Source organism: Mastomys coucha, unplaced genomic scaffold (genome assembly GCF_008632895.1).
Source record: "Mastomys coucha isolate ucsf_1 unplaced genomic scaffold, UCSF_Mcou_1 pScaffold18, whole genome shotgun sequence".
In the NCBI taxonomy this organism is placed as follows: domain Eukaryota; kingdom Metazoa; phylum Chordata; class Mammalia; order Rodentia; family Muridae; genus Mastomys; species Mastomys coucha.
Window position 1 is genome coordinate 29,874,540 of NW_022196900.1, and position 16,024 is coordinate 29,890,563.

The window sequence follows — 16,024 nt, forward strand, 5'->3', positions numbered from 1 at the left end:
TCAGTGAAGGCATTAAATGAAAACCTATTACAACCATAGAACAATCATGGCCTAAATGACAAGACAATGAATTATGCATAGTAAAATTTATCTCCCACACTCCAGGTGATGGCTAGATCTATGAGTGGGGTCATTCCATACAAATCAGACCCATATTGATTTGCCATTGTACCGCCTATTCGTAACTGAGCTTCATCAATATTAGAAGTGCCTTCTTCAGATCAGCACAAGTATACTTCTTATCCAAGGAATATTTATAAACAGTCAAATATTCCTATTTAAGTCACAGAGATGGAGGTTGGCTTTTCATGACACTACAGTTGGCCCACAGACAGTCAGTAAGTAGATCTTTCTAATTTCTAATAGCTTTGTTGCCCATTTGCAAATGTATTATCATTAACTCTTCATAGAATCATCATTATGAGTAGTATAGTATATCGCTCTAACAGAATTCAACTTGGGAAATTTTGTTGAAGCTACATTTGTTTAACAGCATGTAGACTCCAACATGCCACCTTCTCAGTGTGTTCTGCTCTATTCTCCAACCACCCTTCCCACATACAACTCAAGAAAATAAAGCATCACTGTAGCTCACATTTTCATCAAGTACCAGAAAGAGTTGTTTAGGTTAAACTTGACATTATCATTGAATGGCTACTAAGAGTTAGAATCTTCATTTCCCTGAAGACATATAGAACAAAATGAAACACACCATTATTATCACCACAAAATTAGGAGGAGGAAGGATTAAAGATCCAGACGGTACAAGATACCCAAATAGCCTAAAGAATCAACTAATCTGCATCCAGAGGGGCTCAAAGTGACTGAACCACCAACCAAAGAACATCCATTGGACCTAGGCTACCTATACATATGTAACAGATATGCAGCTTGTTCCGCATATGGGACCCCTAATAACTGGAGCAGGGGTTGTCTCTAATTCTGTTGAATGCCTCTGGGTTACATTCCCCTAAACAGGCTGCTTTTTCAAGGCTCAATAAGAGAAGGAACACCTAGTCCTACTGCAATTTGACATGCCAAGAAGTGTTGATATCCATGGGATCCTTCCCCTTCTCTGAAGAGAAAGGGAAGAAAAAATGGAGAAGGGTAGGGGAGAGGGAGGGACAGAAGAAAGAAGAGGGGGGAATGTTGGTTGGGCTGTCAAGTAAATAAATTTCATTTTAAAATTAAACATATTTCTGTTGAATGAAAAAGATATGTAATTCTTCATTTTCAAGGAGAAATTATATTTCTTTAACCTTTCAATAATCCAATTAATGAAGAAAATTATACTGGAATATGTTATTTATAAGTTAATGACTCTAACATGCTTTGTGTTAGACTCTGTACCAGTCAAATTTTATTGACTACAGAGATACAGTAACTTGAACCAAGACATGTGGTAGTCTGTCTCAATTAAGAAGTTATTATTTGACAGAGAATGGGCTTATTGGACATCATCAGTGGGAAGAGAGGTCCTTGGGCCTGAGAGTGTTAGATGCCCCAATGTAGGGTAATGCCAAGGCTGGAAGAAGGGAGTAGGTGGGTGTGGGAGTACCCTCATAGAGGCAGGGAGAAACAGGATGGGGTAGGGGGCTGAAGGGAAGACCTGTAAAGGGGAAAACAACTGAAAAGTAAATAAAGAAATATCCAATAAAGATAAAGAAAAAAGTACTTCTAGTTCACCTATGCATTTGTGAAACTGCTCATTATATTTTTTCGAGCATTTTGTCTTTTCTATTTCAGGAAATGGAAGTTATAGTTTTCGATGTTTATAAATAAAGACTTTAATATTGAATTAAAATTTGTTTATTAATGGTTGAGTTTTGAGAGGTAATGGAACATCTTTGTTTCTTTGAGTATAGAAAAACTTTTGTAGAAAGGTACCTTTTTGATAAACATCTTCCCTTCATCTATCTTTATAAATAGAGGAATCGAGACCTAGTGAGTTAAATGGCTAACCCAGTGTCACTAAGCTTTGAAATCATGAATGCAGAAGAGTTACTAGGTGATCCTTGATACTGATGATTACAACTTTGATTTGATAGGTCATGTACAGAGTAGTCATTATATGCTAGCAGTTATACCACATGCTTTATATACTTTTTCACATTTGATTAAATAAATAAAATTAGAAGAATGATTCTAAGAAGTAAAGAAATGGCAAAGGCCACAACGTCTATTGGACAGGTAGACTTTGACATTATGGCTCACTGAAGAATTCTTGAGTTTAGCTACTAAGTAAGGCTAGGTTAAATGGTTGCTGTGACTGAAATCATACCACTAATTCTCACTGAGAGGACACTGGAAATTGGTCATCCTTTAATAAACTCTATTATTATTCACACCTTGCCAAGTCTGAAGTTTCTTCCCAAAGAACTTCATTCACAGAATGAACTGAATTATAATTTTGAATGTTGAAAAATTAAAGCTCACATGGAGTAACATTTGTAGAGATGTATCAGTTTCATAATTCAAAAACAGTTGTGTGTACTTAGATGAGAAGAATTCCTAGGCAATCTTGAAACTTGGAAGTAAACTCCGATGAAAAAATCCTATTTACAATTAAAATTCACATGTAGAAATCCATGATCAAAACAGTTTGGAGAACAACTGGGATGATTCCCTGGGTACGGTAACTTACTATGGAATCTGTTGGCCTGAGTTCAGTTCTCAGAACCCACATGGTAGATGGGAACTGACTATTGCAAACTGTACTTTGCCTTTCCCTTAAGTGTCATGCCACATGTGTTATGCCACATGTCTTACACACAGACCCCCCCCACACACACATAATTAAAAAAAATAACAATTAATATTCTTAAAAAGCTCAGAACTTTGGAGGTCAACTGACGTTTCTAAATCCAATGTTTCTATCAGATCATAAGCTCAGATCACAAGCACTGTTTGGATGCTGATGAAGGATTTCACTTCAGAATTCAAAGAACTCAGTGCTATCTAAGCCAGTGCCTCCATTATGTAGGTTCAGAAATGTCTTTTTTCTGATTTTATTTATTTTTTAAATTATTTTATTTATATACATTCCAACCATCATCCCCATTCTGATACCACCCCCACATACACAGTTTATTATCCCATTCCTTCTTCCCTCTTGCCTCAGAGATAATACTCTCCCTTCCCCCTCCCACCAGGCAACCTCCTTCCCTGGAACTCAAGTCTTTCAAGGATTAAGCACATTTTGTCCCACTGAGGCCAGACCAGGAAGGCCTCTGCTATGTATGTGCCAGGAGCCTCTTAACTGCCGGTGTATGTATGCTGCATGGTTGGTGGCTCAGTCTCTAAGACCTTCCAGAGGTCCTGGTTAGTTGATACTGCTGGTCTTCCTGTGGGGTTGCCTGCCCCTTCAGCTTCTTCAATCCTTCCCCTAGTTCAACCACAGGGGTCCTGGACTTCAGTTCAATGGTTGGATATAAGTATCTGTGTCTGTCTCAGTCAAGTGTTTACTAGTAGAGACTCCCAGAGGACAGTCATGCAAGCATGTCATAGAGTCAATAATAGTCTCAGGCCTTAGTATCCTGCCCACCTAATGAGATAAATCCTACGTTGGGCTGGTCACTGGACTGCCTTTCTAGTTTCTAGCTGTTTACGTGTGTTCTCCGGTATTTCTTTAAGGTAGTTATTTATGTCCTTCTTAAAGTCCTCTATTCTCCATTTTTGTCCCTGACTTCTTTTAGACAGGACAATTCTGAATCAGAAAATTTGACTGTGGTTTGGTAACCTCATCCCTCCACTTGAGGCCCTGTATATCTACTGGAGGTGGACTCTCTACTGGAGAGTTCCCTCTCTCCCCATTTTGCCTAAGATCACCCTCATTGAGTCCTGAGAGTCTTTTACCTCTCAGGTCTCTGGTACTTTTAGAAGGTCCACCCACCCCTTCAGATCCCCCAAGGCTACATATTTCCATTCACTCTTCTGGCCCTCCAAGCTTCTCTCCTGTCCCCTCCCCTAGATCTCATCTTGTTTCCCTTTTCTCCACCCCTCCCCTTTCCCACCCAGATCCCTCTCTCCCTCTGACTCTTTTGATTGTTTTGTTCCTTCTTCTACATGGGATTCAAACATTCTCACTTGGGCCTTCCTGCTTGTTCAACTTCTTATGGTCTGTGGGTTGTATCTTAAGTATTCTGATGCTGATCTAACTGGCAATCTGTGTGTAGAAAAATGTAAATAGATCCATATTTATTACCTTGCACCAAGCTCAAATCTAAGTGTTTCAAGGACCTCAACATAAAACCAGATACACTGAATCTAATAGAAAATAAAGTTTAAGAGAGCTTCGAATTCATTGGCACAGTGGAAATTTCCTGAACAGAACACCAATGGCTCAGGCTTTAAGATCAATAATTGATAAATGGCACCCCATGAATCTGAAAAGTTTCTGTAAGGCAAAGGACACCATCAATAAGACAAATAGGTATCCTATAGATTGTGAAAATCTTCACTAGCCCTGTATCTGACAGAGGGCTAACATGCAAAATATATAACAAATTGAATAAGTTAACCTTAAACAGAGAATTCTTAGCAGAGGAATCTTGCATGACTGAGAAGCACTAAAAGAAATGTTCAACTTCCTTAGTCATCAAGTAAGTGCAAATCAAAACAACCCTGAGATTCTACATTACACCAATCAGAATGGCTAGGATCAAAAACTCAGGCAACAGTAGATGCTTCAGAGGATGTAGAGAAAAATGAACACTTCTCCATTGCTGGTGAGATTGCAAGCTTGCACAACTACTCTGGAAATCAATCTGGTTGTTCCTCAGAAAACTGGAAATAGATCTACTTGAAGATCCAACTATACTCCTGGCTAATTATGCAAAGATGCCTAACCATACCATAAAGACACATGTTTCACTATGTTCATAGCAGCCTTATTTGTAAAAGCCCGAAGCTGGAAACAACCCAGATGTCCCATAGAGGAAGAATAGATACAGAAAATATGGTTCTTTACACAATGGAATACCATTCAACTATTTAAAAAGAGGACATCATGAATTTTGCAGACAAATTGATGAAACTAGAAAATATCAATCTGAGTGACTTAGACCAGACCTAAAAGTACATAATGGTATGTAGTTTCTGATAAGTAGACATTAGCCAAAAAGTACAGAAATATGTCTTACAGATTATGTTCTACACCTAAGCAACCCACTCCAAGCTCACTGAATGTGATTTACAGCCACTTTTATTGAAGGAGGGATGAAAGAAACAATGAAAAGGACTTCTTTCCAAGCAAAATTATCCAGTTTTGGTAGGGTAGAGAGGAAATTAAAAATCACTAGCATACCATAATTGAGTTATTTTCTCCTCATATTTTCATTACTCTGTGTTAAGTACTAAGTATGGGAGATCCTGGTAAATTCAGAAAAAAAGTGTAGATGGAGGAGAGAATTCTCATGATTATTAGTTTTTCTCACCTCTGACTCTTAATCATTTGGAAACAATTAAAATGTATAATCATAAAGGCTGAGGTCATTTTAAGGAATATTCTATAAGAATCCAGTTCTAAACTATAAGTCCATATCATAGATGATTCAGTATTTTGCACTAATATTTATCTTCTGGCCAGGGATCATAATCTTTGGTGTAAGAAAAATGTAACAAGGGAGAAATTCATTCCATATTTCATAGAACATTAGGTCTTGGCTTCTACTTCATGCTTGCTCTCTTCCAAGGTAGAGATTGCTCACAAGCCAATGAGCCATGGCAACCAAGTGTCATTCGCATCATACACCTATACACTGTCAGTTGAGGAAGAGTTCTTAGAGATAATTTGGTTTTGCCTGTCATATTACAGATAGACAAAGTCACACAGCTGGTCAATAGCAGATTTTGGCATAAACTTCAGTGTTCTGAATGATTGAATTCACTGTCTACTCCACATGGTGTCTCCTCTGGCTTTTCAGTTGTCAACAAAGACACTATAGCATTCACCTCTTAGCAAACAGTCTTTAAAAATATATAAGAAAGCTTTTGGATACATTGCATGTTCAACTAGAACATAACATTAATATTATTATTAGAACCAGTTGTTTGTATCTGGATTGGTTTTGTGTATAGTGAACTTTGTAGTATTTAAGAACAATCTTAGCAAAGGCTAAAATCAGGACTCATTTAAACAATAAATGAATACAGGCCTTCTTATTTTATAGCTTAGGAAATTGAACACAAAAAGTCAGACACTAATGTGGATTTTCAAGTAGATGTAAAATTGGTCAGTATCTAGAGTTAATACCTAAAATGTCCTTCTACTGGGTGCATTTTGCATTCTTAGGTGGTAATTCATATCAATTTTATTCAGTGAATAATAAAATAGTTAAGAAAACAAGGTGTGATCCAGAAGGAAGACAGTTCAATATGGATACTCAGCATCTTTATCTATACTCAATATGTAGGCCAGTCTTTTCAAATGGAAACATCACTTCTGCTAAATTTTATCTATGAGCATGGCCTATAAGGCATCTCCAGTCATCTCCATGCCTATCTCAAAGTTGTGCACAATTTTTCTGACAGCACCAACTAATGTTGACTTTTCCTTTGATAATAATAGCTCCAAATCATTCCAACCATAAAATAATGTGTTACCACATTGCCATTGGTACTCTCTGTTACTTACTTGCTCACTCTCTCGTTTCTGACACAGTGCTCCATGGCCATGTCACACCATCTACCCAAATTTTTCCCATCCTACTTCAAGACTGTGAGAGAACTAAGTAGCCATATGGATACAATCTTTCATTTTTATCTCTTGATTATTAACTTTTGAGAAGATGTTTTATGTCTCCAAGTTTTAGATTTCTTATATGCTACATTATGAGCATGGTTTTATTTCACAAGGTTTTCAGAAGGCATTCTATGATTTTGAATATGTTTACTTGACTGAATTTACATGTAGTTATTTAAAAGATTTGACGTCAAGAGAGATAGGTTCATGATTAAAAGCACTTCCTCTTCTTGCAGAAGACCCTAGGCTCTAAAGTCATCTATAAATATCAAACACTAAAAACCACACACACACACAGAAAGAGAGAGGGGGAGAATCTAATAATTTTCAATGACTGTTTGCAGAAAGGACTATAGACCACTTATAAATATTTATTAAAATGAGAAAAGAGGTAATTATCAGCACCTGTGCTATAGTTCTCTCAGTAGTCCCCATTTATAAAGCTTTGGTAAGTGCCCACTATAGGTACTGTGTTTTCTAGACATTTTTCTAACTATTTTATTTGCAGTAGTTTAAAGTTTATTATTATTTTTAAAATATGTGGTTTGTGTTTTATGTTTTACATAAATCTATTTTATATTTATGAGTGTTTGCCTGCCTGTATGTATGTATTTATGCCACCAGTGTGTCTATTGACCACAGAGGCCAGAAGCAGACATCTAATCCCCTGGACTAAGAGTAATAGATGTTTCTGAGTGACTATATGGGTTCCGACAACTGAGCCCAATGCTTTCTCAAGAACCAAAAGCTATTCTTAACCACAGACAAATTTTTCCTTTCTTTGTAGAAGTAAGAACATTATATCTGTGCTGTGTAATAGATAAACAATCACAATAATTCATTCAAGGTCCCATGGTTTAAGAAAGCTCTATCCGGGTGCTTGTGCAGGACTTTGGACAGAAAACCCATGTCCTTCCGCTATGTCACACAGGCTTCTGGGAGACTAACTACTGGAATAGCAACATACTGTCCAGTTCTCATCATTATAATACATCCTGTTAACCATAATTATACCTTCCATTTAAAAATTTTATTTGATTTCCTATGTTAAATATAATATGACTATATTAACTATAGTCTCAATTAGTCTTCAAAGGGAACAGTCAATGTGCAATTTTGCCTACATGTGAGTGTTCAAGCCATTCTATAAACCTAAGCACTTCCAAAGAGTCATGAAAATGGGTTCTATAATATGGCTTAGTTTGTCTCATGAGTTCCTGAACCATGATTAAATATAAGTTCTTGGACATTTTTCTTAAACATTTTAAATCACCACATATCTGAAGCTCAAAAGACACACTAGTATTGACTATTTGAGAACTAAAGCAGACAATTCAGACTAGTGTTTGGCAAATCACCTGTAGTCCAATAAACAGTCAGTAAACCTTAGACATCTTTATCGATGTGCTTTATAAATTGTTGTGAACAGAACTAAACAGCTCAAAGGATAGAAATTGAAACAGAAATAAATAGGATATAACTAATTGTCCAAAATGATGATTATGCAGAGACAATGTACAGAGTCTCTTCACAGACAACACAAAACAGAGAACTTTATTGGAAATAAAATTTCTTTGTATCTTCCAGTATTTGTATATGAAACCAAAGATCTTGTGTATACTAACTGCATACTTCTATATATTTAAATTTCATGGTAATACTGAACCTTTTTTGTCTATATTTTATAAATTAAAATAATTTGACTTTGATCTTTGGAAAAACCTCTGGTAGTGCAGCTCCTCCCTGATCTTCCCAGGTTAAAAAAAAAAATCTATAGAACAATTTCAGAAACTTTGCCTAAATGAGATACTTAATGTTTAATTTTCAGTGTCATCTTGATTGAATTTGGAATCAACAAGGTGACATACAACTAGGTCTTTCTATCTACCAGGGTTCTCCCAAAGAGATTTAACTGAGAATTGAAGACAGACAGCAACACATGTAGTACTATCCCTAAAACAGTCTTGGGCCAAATGGCGTGGGCAGAAAGAAGAAAGTGAGGTGTAGAGAATGTTTCAACCATTTTTGCTTTCTGATTGTAGATAGAATGTGACCAGATATGTTAAGCTCCTTGCACTATGATTCAAAATAAATTTAACTGACATTTATTATGACTTTTGGTTCAGCAGCATCAAAGTAACTAGTACACTTACCTTGCCCAATAAGAATTGGAAATTGGTTCAGATTAATCTGAAACCTCAATCTGAACCCCTCTCCCAATATTTTAAATCCCCACCCAATAAGAATCATCCTTTAATTTACTTCATCATTAATGATGCCCCCTAATTTTGAATGCCTTATCATGCATGCTTAGCTTCTCATTATTACATTGCAAGTTATTTGAAGACAGAATTAGCATATAATTCATCTCTACTTCAGTGAAAATGCACCTGGTAAAATCTTTATAGCATAACAGGTGTTAAGCATTAGCTAAAACCAGATAAAATTTGGATTTGAACTTTTTTTAAAAAAAAAAATGTATGAGTTTGGGCTCGGCATTTCAAATGATATTCATCGTTGTGGGAAAGGCATGATAGCAAGGTGAGTTAGCTGGTTAGATTGTACTGTCAGGAAGCACAAGTTTTCAGATGATGTCACCTTAAAATACTGCACAGAAGTTTGTTAGGATGGAATATTTTTCTAGTAATTAACTTGGTTACTATTGACTGCTCACTCAATCAAGTGCCAGAAACTGATTTAAGTTACATATACAACACCTTTTAATTAACTCTGTTTATTTTTGCTTATTATGATAAGATCAAGCTATTCAGTAAGGCCAGCATTAAAGTCTTTATGTAGAACAGTCTGGCCTTGAATTTATAATATTCCTCCTTTAGTCTCATTCATGATGGGATTATAGACATGCATAACCACCTAACTTCATAATTCTTAACTGATTTCACTGAATTATTTGCTTATGGATACCCACAGCTTACATATCAATGAACTGAGACCTGAAAACCTCCTTCCATAAGGGCAAATGTCTCATGAGTAATAGGTGAGTTTGTTCTCAGATTTTACCATTTCAACTACCGTAAATATTCATTCAAATCCAGAGTTGCCCTCACATCATGGTAAGTCTTTAATGGGGATTTGGGACTAAGAATAGTATAGAATTTCCTACTCTTTTTCGGATGTAGCCATCTATGGGTGTTCATCTGGGCCATAATAAGGATCATCCAAGCACTGCAAGCAACAACCTCAGGGAGCTTGTTGAACAATCCAGAAAGCTTGGGCTCAAACAACAGTTAAGTGGCAAAATATCATTGTAAAATTTCCCTGCTATTTTGTCCTCAGAATAGAGAATTAAGAAAGGCTGCAGGGAAGGGTTTCCATTGCCCATATCCCTGTCTCTCTGTAATGTATCCAGAGACTTAAATACGATTGAGTTAATCTTTGAAGAAAACAGAAAATACTGTAACAATAAAGGCCATAACATGGTTACAAATGAGAGCTACTGCTCCCTTCTGCATTCTAAATTCCGAGGATAATTCTGCAGAGCTTCATTACCAGAGTATAATTGTGTTATAGAGCGCTAAATCACACTGCTACACTTAACTGGCAATAACATTAAGATAGCACAGATATTCATTTTAATTAAAACATAGCCTCAAACTATTTCCCTGCTATAAGAGGCAAAACTTTCTGTATTTTTCCCCCAACACACAGAAACTTTCATTTGCTAGCACATCTATGGCCAGCAGTAGATGCGAGACTTAAACACAATTAGAAAACCCTACCTTATAAACCAAGTGCAGTTAGGGCTTTACTGAAGAAGATGAATAACAGAAAAGTGGGCACTGTTTTTAATCTTTCTCTACTATGTGAGGCAGTGCCATCAGTTGTCTTAAAGAAGTTGAGGCTTACAAAAAGTGATCTCCAGAGCAATGCAAATTGGACATGAACTGTAATAGCCCTGGTATTAATGCAATTCTCAGTAGCCAGCATTCTGCTTACCCATTGTTTACTTAATGAACATTCACTAGTCAACAAATACTTACAGAATATCTACTTTGTGCTACACGCAGAAAACACATGAATAGAACCTGGATCCTTCTCTCAAACATATGTCTATCTAACTAGGGAAATTAACATATGAGGAAAAAATACATCACAGAGTGTTCTATGTATAACATAGTGTCCAAATGCTGCCTTCTTTTAGGGATGACATTTGGCATGGATGTTGAAATGAATGTAGTTTTCCATGCAGGCAAGTAAGTAATAACAGTAGAAAAATAATGTCAACAAATGAAAATTGCATAGATTAGCTATTGTTCAAGTGAGAATAAACTATTTTGGAGACTCTAAATGATGCAGTAAAGCTAGATTATATTATGTAAAGAATTAAGAGGAAATGAAACTGGTGAGGTCCAAGATGTTGAAAGTTGGAAATGTATCTATGCATCTGTGTAGTGGAGAATTGCTAAAATTTAGGGACAGATTCGCTTTATAGAAGCATGACTATAGAGAATATAGCTACTAAAGTTTAGCACAGCTAAAAACAGTTCTCTCACTTAAAATTCATGGTTTCAAATGCCGCTTATGTCCACAGTAATATTAAAATAGGATTTTCAGTTTAAACCAGATCTATAGCACTGGTCAATATTTCTAACATGCATTATATGTAGAATGCTTTGTAAAATGTATTATAGTTAACCCTTAAATATACAGGAATAATCCTCACCACAAGAGAAAATTCAGGCACAGATTTAGTGAGCTGTCCACTGAAATCATTGAGAAATAAAAAGGATGGTTTGATTCTAAACCATTCTCTGAACAAACTTGATCATGACAACTATAAGCAATCACTTGTAAGAAGTACTGAAGTCCTGCAACCTCAGCTCATGGGAGACTAAAGCAGGAGGATCACTAATTCCTTGTAAAGCCAGCCTGGGTTACCTGGTAAATTCCAAGCAATCACTCATGACACTGTGTTTCAAAGAAAGAAAAAAAAAAGATTACAAACAGGTGTACAGTATTCCACCCAGGCTATGTTACAACAACCTGTCTCAGAATGTGATAAGTGGATGCAGAATACTTCTCCTCTATATTCTTTTTATGCAGAAGATAATTGACTATATGTTTCTTTTAATAAAAACAGGGCATTTACCAGATTATAGGGGTACACATTGTAATCCCAACAGCCAGGAGGCAGAGGCAGGCAGATCCCTTCAAGTCCAGCTAGATGTACATAATGAGTTTCAGGACAGGCAGAGCAATATAATTAGACCCTGTCTCAGAATAAAAGTACTGAGCCATTTTACTGCCATGGTGGGTCTTTCATTTAATTCCAGTACTTATAAGGCAGACGCATTTGGAATATGGATCTCTGTAAGTTCAACAACAGTTTCTTCTATGTAGTAGCTTTCAGACTAGCTAGGGCTATACAGTGTGTGTGTGTGTGTGTGTGTGTGTGTGTGTGTGTGTGTGTGTGTGTATGCATGTATGTATCAACTATTCCTTAACATCACCACCAAAAAAATATATCATTTGTCATTAATCTTGTCCATAGTTTTTGAACTTGATTCAGATAAATGAGAGAGTAAGTTGCTTGAAGGGGAAACTCCTGCAGAAATCCAAAGATTCTAAAGTCTGAAAAACAGGGTTTATTTGTTACTGTAACCATCACAATTTGATAGCACACAATTATTTTAAAGTTTTGTTCACTACTTTTTCTTAATTTGTGAAGGACTTACTGATTATACCAGGTATATGACTTTCAAAATTCACTTGTTTAAAAGATTTAAACTACCTTAACCTTGGACATTCTAGTTTGTATCTATAGACAACAGCTCACATATAAAATAAGAAAATATGCTTTCTAATTTTTTGCAAAATTTGTATAAAATAAACTGTGAAGTGCTATACACATGCAAATATTTAAGTATGACTTTGTCTTTGTCTGGTCTTCTCTAATTTGTTGCTGTTGTTGTAGGGAATGTGAAACATGAGCAGCCTATGTTTCCCATACATCACGGATACTATCATACAATCTTGTCCACAATGCATGAGCAATAAGAAGACTTGAGTCAACATTCTTTATTAAGTCTCTGAGAAAATAAAACAAGTGCATTGATAAGATTAGGGATTTAGGGAATATTTTTGAACCAGTCTCTTATAAATTAGATATTGTCTTCTAGAGTACTCTGCTATCAGTTTGCTTTCAGTTAATCATGACTCTAAAATATTTTCTCAAACATTCCTTTTAGTTACATTTGTAAAGCTTTAGTACTTAACAAATTTTTTCTACATTCATTTTATCTTCACAATTACTCTGCAAAGGGAGAAGAGCAAGAACCATTAAAAAATGAAACAAGAGACAAAACAGACTATCTGAAGTTAATTAACATTGGTCCTCTACATCCTGGATTAGAGAACATCTCATCACATTACACGGCTATTCTAAGTAGGAGTGCTTTATCAAGAAGTTGCACTTTGACGTCTGCTTCCAATGAACATCATCAACATTTCCCACAGTACCTTTGCCATGTCAGGCTATTTCCTTCTGGGCATCTATTATACTCTAGAATTCAAAAACTATGTTGGATCCATTGGGCATACTTGTTCAATCCTAGGGAAGCTCAAGGGTTATTTTTTATTTAAATTCCTGTACATCACTTAGATAAATGCAAATTGAAATGTGCTGAATGTGGTTTGAATCTCTCTAGCTTCTGTGAAACTGTTGCCACCTTCCAAGACTCAATTTTGGGTGCTCCGCAATGAAAATAGACAATGCCTGCCGGCTTCCAATGAGAGATTTCAAATATTTCTAATTTCTTCAATTTAGCTTCATTTAAATTTTACTGAGAGGTAATTGCACTGAATTAATATAGTTGCAATTATGCTGAAATCAATCCATTAACATCTTGAAAATTTTTATTAAGCTGGCAGAAATGTTATGGATAAAAACAGAAATACATCCTCTATTTGGAGTGTAGATTAATATAATAAGAATGCTGGAGTTTAATTTCTCCAGGATATAAAATGCTTGAGACAAGAGACTATGAGTTAGTTTTCTGTTCTCTGGTTTTAGAGTGCTGTTTTGAGGGCATGAAGATAATATTTGCATGTAAAAGTACCTGGATCTACTTGTCCTCATTCTGATTTTATCAAAGGAGACCTGATTAGCAAACCTAAAGTCACATCCATATAGGTACTTGCTTACCATTTACTTTCAAAGAGCTCTCCCACAAATATACTTGAGACAAGAAGTGCAACATCTTCCTTTTCTTGGCTTTGTACCTAGACAGTCCTTAAGTTCAGAAAATATGCTCAATAAACTGATGACTGTAATGATGACCACTGTAATAACAGTGATAAGGACTGACCAAAACCTCCAGTAATCATGTTTAACTTTGTAATATACTAGCTGCCTTAAAATGATGTATACCACATGGAACTTAGGATGAACTCAGAATACATTCTGAAGTTGTGCAAAGTACAGTCTCAACATTGATTCACTAAATGTCCAGCAGGCCATTTATCTACATCTCTTATCTGATAATTATTTTTCAATGACATTCATTCAGTAAGTGATTATATATAAAATATCAAGTCTCCCCATTTCTTTGTTTGATTAAAATGACACAAACCCTGCATTCATGGAGTTTATATCTTATTAGTAAAAGATTAAAATGAATCAGTAAATGAGTAATCTAAAATGATTGTTTACCAAAGGTATATTACTTTCAAGGATTGGTATAGAATGTGGAAAGATTTATGAAGAGGAATAAAATGTATGCTAGATTAATATCCTAAGTTTATCTAAGAATCCAGTCCTCTTTTTCTGATCATAGAACATAGATTCTGGAGTTACAGTGCAAGGTAAAGTTAGATATGTTAAGAGTCCAGATTATGCAGGATTCATAAAATAGCATGGATTAGTATAAATTTATTTTAGCCATAAAGAAAGCCACTGGGGTATTCAAAGCAGGGGACTAGTGTCCCATGGTTGAAATCTAAAGACCTTCCTCTGGCTTCACTATGAAGATATTGGGTAAAGTTAAGATATGAATAATCCATTGAAGTACTATAGGAGAAAGACTATGAGAGTTGGAAAAGCATGAACGCATGGCACAGAAGTCTGTACAGTGGAAATAACTCTTCTAACTGAATCAGTGAAGCAACTGAGTGTTACAGAGAGAGCAAATGGTAAAGGATGATATTAGGGATCAGGGCTTGAGCAACTAGATAATAGTAGTACAGTTTTACAAAATGGTAGGGGGAACAATAAAAAGGATTACTTAAGGTTTGAGAAACATAAGGAAGACCAATCAGGCAGACAATTAGAAAAATCAGAAGTTCAATGAGACTTTTTCTCTTGATATTTATTTAAGATTTACCAGCCTACACGGTGACTTGAGGACTATGAGAATGTATAGTTTTATGTCAGAAAACTCCAGAATGAACCACAGATCTGAGAGGTGAGAGAGAGTCTCAGGACTCAAAAAGAGGAACCTTAGATGAAATGCCCAATAGTAGGGAAAGGGGACTTATAGAGTAAGCCTCCAGCAGGATGACTGGGCATCAAATGAGTGAGAGGGGGCCCACAATTCTGACCCATAATTGTTCCTGTCTGAAAGAACTGCAGGGATGGAAATGGAGAGGAGCCTGAGGAAAAGAAGGTTCAGCAACAGGCACAAAGTGGGATCCAGCTCAAGAGGAGGTCCTAAGGCCTGACATTATTACTGAGGCTATGGAGCATTCAAAAAAAAAAAGGGACCTAGCATGACCACACTCCAGAGGACCCAACAAGCAGCTGAAAACGTCAGATACGGATATCTACACCCAACCAATGGAGAAAGGAAACTGACCACTGTTGTTGAATTAGGGAAGGCTGAAAGAAGCTGAGAAGGGCGACCCTGTAAGAGCACCAGCTATCTCAATTAATCTGGACCCTTGAGATCTGATAAACACTGGACCACCAAACAGGCAGCATGCACAAGCTTATATGAGGGCCCCCAACACATACAGTAGAGGACTGCCATGTCTGTGTTCATTCAGAGAAGATGCGCCTAACCCTCAAGAGACTGGAGGCCCCAGGGAGTTTAGAGTTTAGTGGGGTGGGAGGACATCCATGTGGAGATAGGGGAGTTGGGAGCAGGTATAGGATGTGGAATAGTAGGAAGGTTGATGGGGAGGGGTTGCGATAATTTTGGAATGTAAAACATAAATAAATAAATAAATAAATAAATAAATAATAATATATGAATTAAGTAGAAGGATGGAGTGGGTTCTTCAATATTTACAGAAAAGGTTAAGAATTAGAAATACTTGAAGAAT